Consider the following 16,612-nt stretch of genomic DNA (forward strand, 5'->3'; position numbering starts at 1 on the left):
AAAACAATATGTGTACTACTGTTTCATGAGAAAGTATTTGTTCTGTAAGCCTTCACCTGAAGTACAATTAAAAAAAAAATATGTATCTATATTGCTGTACAGAGTAAAAATGGTACAAGTTTTCAGAAAGACATCTGGCAATATGCCCCACACTTACTCCATAATTCTACTTCTAGAAATCTACTGTAATGAAATTTTTAAATATTAAACAGAGATATATACACAAAAATTATTAATAATAGCTTTATTTATAGTAGGGAAGAAATGAAAGCAATCTAACTTGAAGAGAATCAAGTACCTGTGGTATATAGCCATGAAGTGATAGAGTTTTATTTGAGATCAGAAAATGTTTATGATATATTCAGTTAAAAAAACAACATAAAAAGGTATGGTATGAGCAGCAAGACTTCCAGAACAGCCTTATGAGGAGCTAGGGGAAATTCTTGCCAGGAAGACATATATTAACCTGGTCAAAATTAGCAAAGACAATCATTCAAAGTCTCTAAAAATTGACCAAAAGACTTAAAGCAAAACAGAAACATTTATTCAACAAAATCTATGAAAAGTGAGTAAGAACAGTGGGAAGTTGTAGCATTTGAGCTAGGGACTGCATGCAATTCCCCAAAAGCTCTGCTTTGTGGAAGAGCTGTTCCAGTGGACTTGTGAGGAAAGTGACACTGCCCATCTTCTGCTGCTTCCTGGGATGGAAAACAATTCCAGCTGGATTTAGAAACTGGTGACTACTGGAAGATCCCATTTTCCACAGCTCTGTACTGAAGAAAGCCTATACCATGCATGTGGTAACAGTTCAGTGGTGGTACCTGTTCCTCCATCCCCAAAACTCTCTGTGTATGGAAGATTGGGGAGCTCCTGCTTGGTAGCACTGAGGTTCTGCAGAGGGGAGGGTTGGAGCAAACCTCCAAGAATGACAAAACCTGCCTCTTCCAAGGGGTCAGACATTATTTGGATCAAACTGTGGAACAATTTACGTACCAGGGTGTTTTGAAAATAATAGAGCAGTCAGTTAGCAATTAATGGAGGCTAATAACTGGGTGTAATACCAATAAAGGCAGAAGCTTAATGAGGAAGTTAAGGGAAGGAGACAAAAAGAGCCCAGCTAAAACCACTGTCACCCTGTGTGATCAGAAAAACAGCATGCATGCACAAGGCTGTGCTCTCTTAGTGGAAACTGGAGGATCATCTGAGCTACAGGTCTCTTGTTGTATGTGGGGAAAACTAGTAAATTTCCTGAACAGTGAAAGCAGCCTTCAAGCCACACACAGATCCAATGAAAAAGGTGAAAACCACTGTTTCAGGAGAGTTAAGCACAACTTCTGACCAATCATTGACTGACAACTAAATGGTGCTGATGCACAAGCAACCCCTAAGATATATCCTTAAAGATACAAACAAGGCAAGAAAATGAGCAGGGACATCAGAAGTTGTACACTGAGGATGAAACAGAATCCATTGATCTAGTACAGCCCAGTTACTAAACAAATAAATGAGCAAAGAAACAAACATCAACAAGAAGCCCAAGAAGGGGGAGGGGGTCTGTGAATTGGCATCTAGAATTGCTACAACGTATTATCTAAAGCGTTCAGTTTTCAACAAAATTAAGTGGCATGCAAAGAAACAGGAAAGTATGACCCTCACATAGGGGAAAAAAAGCAGGCAATAGAAACCAACTTTGAGGGGGCCCAGATATTGCACTTAGCAGATAAAGGCTTCAAATCAGGTGTCATATGCATGTTCAAAGGACTAAAGGAAATCACGCTTAACGAATTAAATGAAGGTAAAATGACAATGGCTCAACAAATAAAGAATATCAACAGAGAGATAGAACTTATAAAAAAATGAACCAAACAGAAATTCTGGAGTTGAAAAGAACAATAAACAAAATACTGACTAAAAGTAGGTTTGAGCTGGCAGAAGAAAAAAATCAGTAAAACTTAAGATAGATCAATCAAAATTATGCAATCTAAAGAACAGAGATAAACAGATTGAAGAAAAATGAACAAAGCCCATGAGAAATGTGAGAAACCATTAAATGCACCTATATACACATAATGTGAGTACCAGGAGGAGAGGAGAGAGTGAAGGAAGCATGTAAAATATTTTTTAAAAAATAATAATAATGGCTGAAAACATCCAAAATTTCATGAAAGACATTAATGTACTCATCCAAGAAGCTCAACACACACAGATACATCACAGTCGAAATGCTGAAAGACAAAGAAAATCTTAAAGCAACAAAAAAAAAGTGGTTAATCATGTATAGGGTAACTCCAATAAGATTAACAGCTGACTTCACATCAGAAACAACAGACACCAGAAGGCACTGGGATGGCATATTAAAGCTGCTTAAAGAAAAAAAAAAAAAACTGTCAATCAAGAATCTTATATCTTGTAAAACTATCCTTTAAAAATGAAGACAAAATAAAGACATTTCTATATAAGAAAAACTGAAACAACCAATTGTGAGCAGAACTATCTTACAAGATATAATAAAAGAAGTTCTTGAGGCTGATAGGAAGTGACAGTATTTTTAATTCCCATTTAAAAAAAAAAAAAAAGAATGGCAGTAGAGGTAATTATGTAAGTAGTTATAAAAACATTGTAGTTGCATATTCTCCCTTCTTCTCTTAATGAATTAAAAACCAACTGCATAAAAGAATTTTCAGCAATCCAAAAGGGAAAGTAAGAGGTTCTAGCTAGGGCATTTAGGCAAGAAAACGAAATAAAAGGTAACCAGATTGGAAAGGAAGAAACAGAACTCTCTGTATTCACAGATGACATAGTCTTGTACATAGGAAATCCCAAGCAATCCACTAAAAAACTGTTAGAACAAGTTGCAGGATACAGGATCAACATACCCCCTCCAAAAAATGTATTTCTCTACACAATCCAACGGGAAAATTAAGAAAACAACTCCATTTACAATAGCATTAAAAAGAATAAAATAATTAGGAGCAAATTTAACAAAAGAAATGTAAGACTTGCACACTGGAAACTACAAAACACCATTAAAAGAAATTTTTAAAATTCTAAATAAATGGAAATACATGGAGAGGAAGAATTAATATTATTAAGACAATAATACTTCCCAAACTGATCTATAAATTCCACACAATCTCTGTCAAAATCTCATCTGTTTTATTGAAGAAATTGATGAGCTAATCCTAAAATTTAAATGGAAATTAAGGTCCTCAGAACAGCCAAAACAATTTTGAAAAAGCAGACTAAGTTGAAGGGCTCACACTCCCATATTTTAAAACATAATACAAAGCTACTGTAATCAAGACAGTGTGTTCCTGTCATGAGGATAGACATATAGGTCAACGAAATAAAATTAAGGTCCAGAAATAAAAACTTGTATTTATGACTAATTATAACACACTGTAAAGAAAATATAGGAATAAATTTCTGTGTCTTCGGGTCAGGCAACAGTTTGTTAGGCATAATACCAAAAGCACAAGTGACAAAAGAAAATGTAGATAAATTTGACTTTATCAAAATTAAAAACTTCTGTGCTGCAAGCAATACCATCAAGAAAGTGAAACGATTATCCAAAGAATGAGAAAATATTTACAAACCGTATATCTGATAAGAAACTGGTATCCAGAATATATAGAGACCTCTAAGAATTCAGTAATAAAAAGATAACCCAATTCAAAATACGGGCAAAGGATCTGAATAGACACTTCTCCAAAGAAGACACACAAATGGCCAATAAGAATACAAAAGACACAACATCAGTCATTAGGAAAATGCAATTAAAACCACAAAGATATGCTATTTCATGCCCGCTAGAATGGTTTTAATAAAAAAGATAGATAATAACAAGTGTTGACAAAGATGTAGAGAAACTGGATCTCTCATACATTGCTGGTGAGAATGTAAATGGTGCAGCCACTTTGAAAAACATTTTGGCAGTTCCTCAAAATGTTAAGCACAGGGTTATCATATGAGCCAGTAATTCCACTCCTAGGTATATGCCGAAGAAATGAAAGTATATGTTCATGCAAAAATTTGTCCACTAATGTTTACAGCAACATACTGACGCATGACCATGGAGGCAGTTACAGAACAGGACAAATATAACTTCCTGCATGAGTGATGTCCTTCCTGTCTTATGCAACTCACTCAGCTTTAATTCTCCTCTTTATTAGAATATGTATACGGACGCTTATTTTGAAAACCTCAAAGTAGATGAGGTTTTAATGTGCCTTTATTTAACAGTAAACAAGAAAAGTCCTCAGTTCCATGATCAGCTTGGCGATCCTTGTTTGAAACAGCAAAATTATCATTTCTCTTTTTGCATATCTTTGGTAGCAGATTCTACTTATGTAGTTACAATTCTCTAGGAAAGGGGACGAGGAAAGAAAAATCACCAATACTGTCCCAATAACCTTTTCCAAAGAGGTCACTTAGATGATGCAAATCGTGTGTGTGTGTGTGTGTGTGTGTGTGTGTATGTTGGGGGTGATACACATTAAGAAAAAGTCAAAAAGGAATTTCCATTTTAAATTGGTCAAACAAAATCAAGATCCCCCCACCAAATTTTACTCAGCATAATACTTGGTCTTAAATATAATTTGTAGGGTATAGGGTACTGAAGCAAATGGACTCTTCATACTGATCAGGGATAATTAGAGTATAAGAGCTTCACAGACTAAACATTCTAAAACGCAGGCTTTTATCAAAAGCAGTCACTCTACCTCAGCCTGACAGTTAACAGCATATGATCTGGTAAACAAATACTCTCACACAGAACAAAAGTGCCATTAAAGGCCAAAACTGTCAACACATATTCCATTCTTACAAGAGAAAAAAATATGTAAACTGTTGATCACCTCTGGTTGTCTTAACTAGCATGGAGGTTGTCATGGAAACATTTCTGCGATGTTCACAGTGATTAAACACAAACACTTCAGTTTAATTGCTATTAGGCTTAACATACCAGAGTTTATTTATACTCAGTGTGCATTATGATAAAATGTACTAGAAATAAAGCTTGTAATGATCTGGCATAACAATGCCAATATTTCCTTTGCAAAAATTAAATGAAAATGAAATTCTATGGAAGTTTAGGGTTTTTTCCCAGAAAAAAAATTATGAAAAAATGAATTCTCAATTTTCTCAAATGCCTACTCTGATGTTTTTGCATTTTTTCTGTAGTACATAACTTATTAAAATATTTTTGTGTCTTTACTTCCACAGCATGCAATTTACAAAAAAAAAACTTCACACACTACATACCAAAACAATGTACAAAAATATATTAAAATAAAAATCCATAAAGGCAGAAATTTAAATGTTCTAGGTTATTTTTCATATCAATAATATGCAATTAATATTTAACTAGGAATTTTGTTTCATTTCATGGTGATAAAATACTATGAATGGTTTTCTCAGAAACTTTGATTTTTCTAATTGTTTTCTAAAAAAAATCTATAGGATATAATGAGAAAAATAAACTTATAAAGACATATATACAAAATAACATACTCATGGAATCCAATTAAACACATATATACAAAATAACATACTCAAAGAATCCAATCTTCCTTTAATTGTGATAAACTTTTAGCAAATCTTTCTAGTGTGAAGAGTTTTTAAGTTTGAACAAATTGTCTCTTTTTTTTCTTCAAGAAAGTATTAGGTTTTCTTTTATTACATTTTAATTAATTCTAAATAGTATACTTCAAGACTAAAAAAATAATTTTAAAATGTGTTTATTAAACGCCTAAATGCCTAATAAGTGCCCAGAGAAGCCGTGGTGGCAGCAGTGGTTAAAAACTCGGCTGCTAACCAAAAGGTCAGCAGTTCAAATCCACCACCCGCTCCTTGGAAACCCTATGGGGCGGTTCTACAGTGTCCTATAAGGTCTGTGTGAGTCGGAATAGACTCGAGGGCAATGGGTAAGTGCCTAGAAGAAAGATAATAACTAGATAGGATACGACAGAAGAATAAAGTAGTTCCTGTCTTTGAGAAACTTAAATTCTAGTTAATGATAGAAAAATGAACATATACAAAGGAGTTACAGAACAACACAAAGAAAAATACAATTAAGGTTAAATTCTACAGTAAGCCCCCGTGTTAAGAACGGCTGATTTATGGACAACTCATACTTAAGAATGGACTTGAGTTAAATACAGTGGTTCATAATGCACGCACCCACCACTTTGCGACGCTCATAAAAACAGTGAGCTGCTTCAGCAGTTCCTGCCCTGGAAGAAGGAGAATGCCGTCTGCCATTTTAAGTTAGATCACGTTGCCCTTAACGCTGTGTTTGAGTGTGTAACTTTGTATTTGGCTTAAATTTGTCTGTTATTTAGCCTTGTAACCATGCCTCAAAAGAGTAAATCTGATGCAAGTGCTGGTATTGTATCAAAGAAAAAAAGGAAAACAATCACGACTGAAAATAAAGTGGAAATAATGCGATGGGAAACAGGTGAAATGCCAATGGTCATTGGAAAAGTATTAGGCTACAGTTGGTCAACGATGGGGAATAATTTTAAAGGATAAAGTGAGAATAATAGAGCATGTGAAAGGCTCTGCCCCGATGAAAGCTAAAATTATTACTAAGCAATGCAGTTTAATTATTGAAATGGAAAGGCTATTGATAATTTGGTTATCAAAATCAATGTAATATAGCTATTATCCTTACTTTAGTGCAAAAAGAGGTGGACATCTTTTCAATGATTTAAAGCTGCACGTGCAGCAAGTGAAGGTAACTGAGTTAAAGAATTTGTTGCGGGTAGGGGTTTCAAAGTGAGGGCAAATTTACATAACATTAAAGTGCAAGGCTAAGCAGCAAGTACCAATTCAAGAGCTGTGAGAGATGTCCCTGAAATGTTGAAAAAAATTATTGAAGAAGGAGGTTATTTGCTAGACCAAATATTTAATGTAGACGAGACTGGCTTATTTTGGAAAAAAATGTCTGAAAGGACCTACATTTTGAAAGAGAAAAATGTGCACCAGAGCATAAGGCATGGAAGGATAGGCTGATGTTACTGTTTGGGGGTAAAGCATCCGGGGATTTCAAGCTCAAGCCTTTGCTTATGTATCATTCCCTAAATCTGAGGGCACTCTGCCTTATCATTAAGGCATCTCTTCTCATTATCTGGAAGGCAAATGCAAAGGCCTAGGTCACAACTGCCATCTTTGAAGGTCGGTTCTTAAGCCATTTTGTCCTTGCTGTTGAATGATATTGCTTGACCAAAAAAATACAAGATTTTCCTCGTGCTTATCAACACACCCAGACATCCAAGCACTTTAGATAACTTTCACCCCAACGTAAAGGCCGTATTTTTACCCCCTAACACCACAACGCTACTTCAGCCAATGGATCAGGGAGCCATAGCCTCCTTTAACGCCTATTATTTACAACAGCAGACCATTTCACAAGCAGTCACGACTACACAAGATAATGTGATAAGCTTAAGGGAGTCCTGGAGGAATCTGAATGTCTCTGACACCATCGAAAATAACGCCAATTCTTGGGATGAAGTGAAGCAGTCAAATATGAAAGGAGTGTGAAACAAACTGTGCTCCCAGTTCGTGCATGCTTTTCAGGGGTTTACAGCTGATGACATCACTGAAGCCAGGCAAGCGGTTGATATTGGTATCAACTGCAGTTAGACATCAGTGAAAATGATGTTGTAGAGTTACTCAACTCCCATGCTAAAGAAATGACCAATGAAGACCTTGTGGAACTAGAGCAGCAGATGACAGCATTTGAGAAAGAAGACTGGGACTTAGAAATTCCAGAATTGAAAAAGTTGTTGATGAAAGTTAGCTGAAGCCTTTTGTCTCATTGAAGCAGGAATGGCAAAGTTAGAGAAACAAGATCCTAATACAGAGAGGTTCACCAAAGTTTACCATACACTTACTGAGGACCTCAGCTGCTACAAAGGCCATTTATGAGGAGAAAAAGCAAAGCTCTGGACAAACTTCACTGGATGCCTACTTTAAGAAATCACCTCCAGTAGTAAACCTCCCCTCTCCAGCAGCAGAATCAAACCCTGACTCTCCAGCACCAGGTCCATCCTCTCTGACACCAGGCCCTCCATCTTCAACAGTAGCCATCTCTTCATCATCTCCTCCATCATCCCATTATTTATGTTATCATAAGGTTACTTCATGAATGCCCCTTCCAGTATGCAAAACATTGATGGAACGAAAGTCTTAACCTTCAATCGTGATCTTTTTTTTCTATCTGAACTGTTTTAAGAACTTTTTTTTTTATAGTACTGTATACCTACACACATACACAGATTCTCTCTTCAGTACAGTACCATATGTAATTACTTTTATTATTATTGTATTACTATTATGTACTGTATTACTATGTTTAAGATGTTTTAGTGTATTTGGAAGTGTTTCCTAAGTGGTTTATATGCATATGAAAGTAAAATACATACTATATACTTAGACAAACATTTGACCAAATGACCCTAAATAAGAAATATATGTACTTGTTCTGACTTAACTACAAATTCGACTTAAAGACAGACTTAGGACCGGCTCTCGTTCATAACCCAGGGACTGCCTATAGTGCTAATCAGTAGTAAAAAGGAATAGACTGGCATACCAGCTTCCAAGTTTTCATAGAAAAAGTAACATGACCTGACTTGGAGCTATATATTTTTAAATTAAAGGATATTTACTTGAAGTATTCTAAAACCATCCATATCAGTAGTAAAAGGTGTAATTTTACTATGATTTTCTAAAACACATTTTTTAACCTCAAGTTACTTACTAGTTAAATAAAGACTGCCACACGGCATTACATACTGAGTATCTGTACTATCATGGTAATATACATTAATCAATATGTGTGATTAAGGGAAAGCCGCACAAACGGGTTGACAATAATTGTGTCTCCAGGACTCAATAAACTACATGCCACACATGCAACATAATATTACACTGAGGCATTGATCAAAAAAAATATAGGACCTGCAGTTAAGATCTTTGAATTTTAGTCTGCAGTTCTCCACTAAATATCTTTGTTGATTTTGACAAGCCCCTTATTTCTGTAATGCTTAGTTAAGAAAGCTGGGCGGTGTCATTCCTCAGGTACCTTCTTGCTCTATAATTCTAACATACTATGTATTCAGCTTCATCCTCACCTTCATGAATGGAAAGGACAAACGAGAGTAGAAGATGTGATGTGATGGCCCCAACATACCAATTAAAGAGGAAGAGATTCCTGCAACCAGAGGTCCAAGTTATTTCAGACAAAAAAAGCACCTAGAGAGTGTTTTAAAACTGGGGGAAAAAAAGAAAGAAATGGGGAGGGTGAAAGGGAACATAAAGCTAAAGTTGCTATGAAGAAGGAAGCCATTTCAAAATACATGAGTATTTAAAATATTATGATGTTATGTTTGGTTGTTTAAAAAATCTGGGCTTTCTCCAGAGGACTTTAAACAGGTTTTCATCATCAGAAACACTTATTAAATGCCTAATTGTATGCAGTCATGGTCTTTGAATCCCTGAGGCTTTTTTAATCTAGGATAAACAACACTAAAATGAACATATGCACAGAACAAATAAATAAGAGACTAAAAATACTTAATCAACAAATCTAAAATTTCCATTTTTTGAAGTGTTTTTATTCCTGACTCATGATTAATTTGGAGGGGAAAAATGTTAAGAACTGAATAGAAAAAAATTTTAATAAATTTAATAACAGAAGAAATATTTATACTGAAAGCATAAGTCCAGGTCTAAGGATCTGCTTCATAAACAAGAAGTGAGTCATTTTAGGGTGAGAAGAGTTTTAAAAAATCAGACCAGCTGTCATTGAGTTGATTCCAACTCATGGAGATCCCGTGTGTATCAGGATAGAACTGTGCTCCACAGGGTTTTCAATGGCTGATTTTCTGAAGTAGATCACCAGGCCTTTCTTCCAAGTTACTTCTCGGTGGTAGACTCAAACTGCCAACCTTTCAGTTAGCAGTCAAGCGTGTTACCCCTTTGCACCACCCAGGGACTCCAAAGGAGTTCTAAAGGGGTCTACTTAATAGCTGTTTATATTAGGATGACAGGCAGTGACCTGAAGTTGAATTCTCTGCTCCTGCTTATTATATTTCATTCATTCTTCAGGGTATATTGGGTTATTATCAACCACAAATGATTATGCTAACTAAAGTGGGAGAAATACATCAATTAGGAATTGGAGAAAATCCCTCAGGGTTGGTTGCCCATTAAAACCAAAGTCTTTTACTGTATATCATGGCAAAACAGAAGGCTTCCAGCAACATGTGAGGTTGGAAGTGCATCCTTTCCCAGTCAAGCCTTCAAATGAGATCTCAACCCTGGTCGACACTAATTATAGTCTGTGAGTGACCCTGAAACAGTGTACGCAGTTAAGCCATGCACAGATTTCTGACACACACAAACTGTGAGATAATAAATGCATATTGTTTTAAGCTGCTAAGTTTATGGCAATTTGTTATGCAACAATAACTAATACAGACATCAACAAAAAAATTAAAAAAAAAAAAAGAGATCTGGAGAGAGCTGGGAGCACTTAAAAGACCTACTCATAAGGCTAACCCAGAGGGTTATTTTAATTTAATCATTTAAAGATTATGCAGGTAGGAATATGTAGCCTGTGATGTCTTCCTCCACATAGCTTCCCCCTCCTCTAAGCCCAGCCAGTTACTGACTGAACACTTGGCACCTGCCAAAGCCCTAGCCTTAGGAGCTTTCCATGCAAATTACACAGGTCCTTTCCTAACCAGGTTCTTCTAAAATCTATCAATTATTCCACCTGTGCACACGTCCAAACGTCTCTATAAGAAATGCACAGGTTACTATACTATTTAATAATGACTACCAATAGACTACCAATCTCGATGGCCACGGGATATGTTTTGGTTTTTACCAATAGGTTTAGCTGTTAACCCCAGCATTTAAGGCAAATATAACACTTCAGTAGGATCACTTAAAGAAGAAGATATTGTATAAACCATTCCATTTTTTCACATTTCATGAAAATGAAAGTATTTAGAAGGGGTACATATTAATCTCACTGTGGCTATACATTCACACTCATATACTCACACACACACACCCATACACATGCACATCTGTACAAACACATCTATGCACACAAATTCATACTAAGAATATGTTATTATGTTTGAATATTTACATAAATTTAAACCTATTAGTCATCTATACATTCTTCAAAGCTCGTATCAAATACCATCTCCTTAATTTTTTTTCTGAAGCCCAAATTAGAACAGAATATTCCCATAAATTCCTGGCTATCTATTTAGCACTTAATTCATTTGGTCTTGCATGTTACTTATCTGTTTACACATAGATCTTTCCCACTATAGTTTAAGTGCCTTGAGAACAATACTATGCAGTACTTGATAGCAATACCATGTCTACTGCATCTTTAAATCTTCAAAGGCCTAGCACAGTCCCTTCTTTGTTTTCAATAGATCTTTTAATGAATCCATATAAAATTCAGCTTGAACTGTTCTTTCTTCATATTAATCTAAGAAAAGGTAATATTCTCCCTTAAAACCATACATCCTTTGATACAACGAATCTCGGTCCAAGAGAAGGAATCCCTCTACTGGATACCACAGTTCTAAAGTTAGATAGGGACTGGGCTTTGTTTTTGTAGGGAGAAAGGTTATTCATTCAACATTAGGAATCCAAGCTATGGGAAAGCCTTGTAATCTACAGCAATATTGGGTAACACAAAGAGGTCTTCTGGAGGATTAGGCTCCTCAGGGAATTTTCAAGGTCTTAGAATTCTCCACAGTTGTCAGTTATTAATCTCTTTTCTGGAAACTCCTAGGCTTGGAAGTCTAGGTTCCTTTGTTCTGTTACGGGTTAGCATTGTAGATTTACTTAACACATTAGCAGTGATTAAAATCCAGAAGAAAAGATTCACGCTCCATTTTAGTACTTAGTTAAGGAGACAGTATTATATGCTCTAGTCATTAACTCATCATTAACTTTCTTTTCTTTTCATTTCTTATATTGACTAGAAAAAACCACAAACTTTTTATATACTGAATAAATTAAAGGATCTTTGGCTACATCAATATGCTATATAATGTTATGTTGTTGTTAGGTGCCATCAAGTCGGTTCTGACTCATAGCAACCCTATGTACAACAGAACAAAACACTGCCTGGTCCTGTGCCATCCTCAAAATCGTTATCCTTGAGCCCATTGTTTCACCCCCTGTGTCAATCCATCTCGTTGAGGGTCTTCCTCTTTTTTGCTGACCCTCTATTTTACCAAGCATGATGTCCTTCTCCAAGGATTGGTCCCTCCTGATAACACGTCCAAAGTATGTAAGATGAAGTCTTGCTATCCTCACTCCTAAGGAGCATTCTGGTTGTACTTTTTCCAAGACAGATTTGTTCATCCTATTGGCAGACCATGGTATATTCAATATTCTTTGCCAACACCATAATTCAAAGGCACCAATTCTTCTTTGGTTTTCCTAATTCATTGTCCAGCTTTCACATGCATATAAGGTGACTGAAAATACCATGGCTTGGGTCCAGCGCACCTTAGACTGACATCTTTGCTTTTTAACACTTTAAAGAGGTCTTCTGCAGCAGATTTGCCAATGCAATGCGTTGTTTGATTTCTTGACTGCTGTTTCCATGGGCACTGATTGTGGATCCAAGTAAAATGAAATCCTTGACAACTTCCATATTGTCTCCATTTATCATGATGTTGCTTACTGGTCCAGCTGTGAGGATTTTTGTTTTCTTTATGTTGAGCTGTAATCCACACTGAAGGCGTTAGTCTTTGATCTTCATCAGTAAGTGCTTCAAGTCCTCTTCACTTTCAGCAAGCAAGGTTGTGTCACCTGCATACTGCAGGTTGTTAATTGAGTCTTCCTCCAATCCTGATGCCCCATTCTTCTTCATATAGTCCAGTTTCCTGGATTATTTGCTCAGCATACAGACTAAGTATGATGAAAGGATACAACACTGACGCACACTTTTCCTGACATTAAACCACAAAATATCCCCTAGTTCTGTTCAAACAACCACCTCTTGATCTATCTACAGGTACCTCATGAGCACAATGAAGTGTTCTGGAATTCTCATTCTTCAAAATGTTATCCATAATTTGTTATGATCCACACAGTTGATTGCCTTTGCACAGTCAATAAAACACAGGTAAACATCTTTCTGGTATTCTCTCCTGTCAGGCATGATCTATCTGACATCAGCAATGATATCCTTTGTCCCATGTCCTCTTCTGAATCCTACTTTAATTTCTGGCAGTTCCCTGTCGATGCACTGCAGCAACCACTTTTGAATGATCTTCAGCAAAATTTTACTTATATGTGATACTGATATTGTTCGATAATTTCCGCACTGTGTTGGATCACCTTTCTTTGGAATGAGTACAAATATGGATCTCTTCTGGATGGTATACCAGGTAGCTGTCTTCTGAATTTCTTGGCATAGATCAGTGGGCACTTCCAGCGCTGCATCTGTTTGTTGAAACATCTCAATTGGTATTCCAAATTCCAGGAGCCTTGTTTTTCGCCAATGCCTTCAGGGCAGCTTGGATCTCTTCCTTCAGCATCATCGGTTCTTAATCATATGCTACCACCTGAAATGGTTCAGTGCCAACCAATTCTTTCTGGTACAGTGACTCTGTGTATTCCTTCAATTTTTCAATGCTTCCTGTGTTGTTTAACATTTTCCCCGTAGAACACTTCAATATTGCAATTCGCGGCTTTAATTTTTTCTTCAGTTCTTTCAGCTTGAGAAATGCTAAGCATGTTCTTCCCCTTTGGCTTTCTATCTCTAGGTCTTTGCACATGTCATTTATAATACTTTATGTTGTCTTCTTGAACTGTCCTTTGAAATCTTCTGTTCAGCTCTTTTACTTCATCATTTCTTCCTTTCACTTTAATTTATCCACAATTCAAGAGCAACTTTCAGAGTCTCTTCTGACATCAATTTTGGTCTTTTTAATGACTGTTTGCTTTCCTCATGTATGATGTCCTTTCACAACTTGTCTCGTCTTCAGTCATTAGCGTCAAATCTATTCTTGAGATGGTACCTAAATTCAGATGGGATATACTCAAGGTCGTACTTTGGCTCTCGCGGACTTGTTCTAATTTTCTTCAGTTTCAGCTTGAACTTGCAAATGAGCAATTGATGGTCTGTTCTGTAGTTGTCCCCTAGCCTTGTTCTGACTGATAATATTGAGCTTTTCCATTATCTCCTTCCACAGATGTAGTCAATTTGATTCCTGTTTATTCCGTCTGGTGAGGTCCGCGTGTATAGTCACTGTGTATGTTGTTGAAAAAAGGTATCTGCAGTGTAGAAGTCATTGGTCTTCCAAAATTCTATCATGCAAACTCCAGTATCGTTTCTATCACCAAGGCCATATTTTCCAACTACCGATCCCTTCTTCTTTTTATCCAACTTTTGCATTCCAATCACAAGTAATTATCAATGCATCTTGACTGCATGTGTGATCAATTTCAGACTGCAGAAGTTGGTAAAAATCTTCAGTTTCTTCATCTTTGGCCTTAGTGGTTGGTGTGTAAATATGAATAATAGTCTGTCAGTTTGTCGTACTGTGGTGGCTTGCATGTTGCTGTGAAGCTTGAAGCTTTGCCACCAGTATTTCAAATACCAGCAGGGTCACCCTTCGTGGACAGGTTTCAGTGGAGCTCCCAGACTAAGACAGACTAGAAAGAAGGATCCGGTGGTCTACTTCTGAAAAAACTGGTCAGTAAAAACCTTATGAATGGCAGCGGAACATTGTCTGATATAGTGCTGGAAGATGAACTCCTCAGGTTGGAAGGCACTTTAAAATACGACTGGGGAAGAGCAGACTCCTCAAAGTAGAGTCAACCTTAATGACATGGATGGAGTCAAGCTTTCGAGACCTTCATTTGCTGATGTGGCACGATTCAAAATGAGAAGAAATAGCTGCAAACATCCATTAATAACTGAAACATGGAATGTATGAATATGAATCTAGGAAAACTGGAAGTAGTCAAAAATGAAATGGAATGCATAAACATCGATACTCTAGGCATCAGTGAGCTGAAATGGACTGGTACTGGCCATTTTGAATCAGACAATCATACGGTTAACTACGCTGGGAATGACAAATTGAAGAGGAATGGCATCATGTTCATCATCAAAAAGAACATTTCAAGATCTATCCTGAAGTACAACGCTGTCAGTGATAGGATAATATCCATATGCCTACAAGGAAAATCAGTTAATACGACTATTATTCAAATGTACACTATATAATAGGGTGCAAATATGAGAGTCATTCATTCATTCATCTACTCATTTATTCAAACCTTTATTTAGTGCTAGTGATGTGATACATGATTTAAAAAATAAATAAATAAATGGAACTCTGTGGTATACATGTTTAGTGCCAGAAATCAAAAAAACCAGCCAAAGGTTGAGTCTTTGATTCCATGATCGAAGCAAATAGTGGATATGAGCACAGAATTTGGGATCAGACTTGGGTTTGAGTTCTCATTTTGCTGCTTATTAATTGTACATCACTGGAAGAGTTATTTTAAAGTTTACATCCCTGTTTCCTTAGCCTTAAGATCAGTAAGATATATGCCTTATAGAGTTGTGGTGAGGATTAAAGTAATCATGAATTCTAACAATTATCATTATATAATATACTTAGCACACAAGATAAAGATGATGTTAATGATGAAGATGATGATTATGATATGTAAAATGTATCCTATTCTGAAGCTGCCTTTAACAGGCACGCCCCAACCTTAGCTCACTGTCGCTTAGATGCAACACTTGGCCTTGAATAAAGACGGACAAAACATAGTCTCCAGGGACAATGTTTTATCTCCATAGTCCCTGGAAATTGGCATGGATAGGGTTTAACATGAAAATGACCCTAGGTTTATTAAATATCACAATTATGTTTGTAGGTAGGGGTGAGGGAGGATAGACTGTGTTATGCAATATTCTTTGCCTCATAAACTTACTTATTCCCTAGGGCTAAGAATAAATCTCCAAATAACCATTTTGATTGTGCTTAGAGGATATGTTTACATTATACAAATTTTACGGGCAAAGCACACACACGAAGACTTGAGATAAAAAACGAAAAAGAAGTCCATAAAAGGAAAATCAAGTCAAAAATATTTTGATAAATCAGCTACTAAGCATGTAAATCCTCCCATAATTCCATGCAAAAGACAAACTTCATCTTGTCAGAAAGTCTTTTAATGTACATAAACTTCACAGAAGCATGGCTTCTGTTGTAGCTTAACATGTCAAAAATCTGTTTAATAAGAAAATGCTGTGTATGATAGAAAAATCAAATGATTTCAATGCTTTTAGAAGTATTTTACATTTTTGTACTTTAGGATAAATACAAGATCTTACCAACTTCTATATTCCATACTGAATATTTTGTTTCTACACACATCAGAGAGATGTAACAAAGCTGTCCATCTACCATTTATAATGCATAAAGATGTAATATATAACTAGCATCAGAGAATTAGAGTATTATGGTCCCACAAGTTTCTGACACATTAGCAATTACCATGATATCAATTCAACCTATTATGATGAAAGCTA

The sequence above is a fragment of the Trichechus manatus genome, unplaced genomic scaffold, assembly GCF_000243295.1.
Source record: "Trichechus manatus latirostris isolate Lorelei unplaced genomic scaffold, TriManLat1.0 scaffold00096, whole genome shotgun sequence".
NCBI classification, from domain to species: domain Eukaryota; kingdom Metazoa; phylum Chordata; class Mammalia; order Sirenia; family Trichechidae; genus Trichechus; species Trichechus manatus.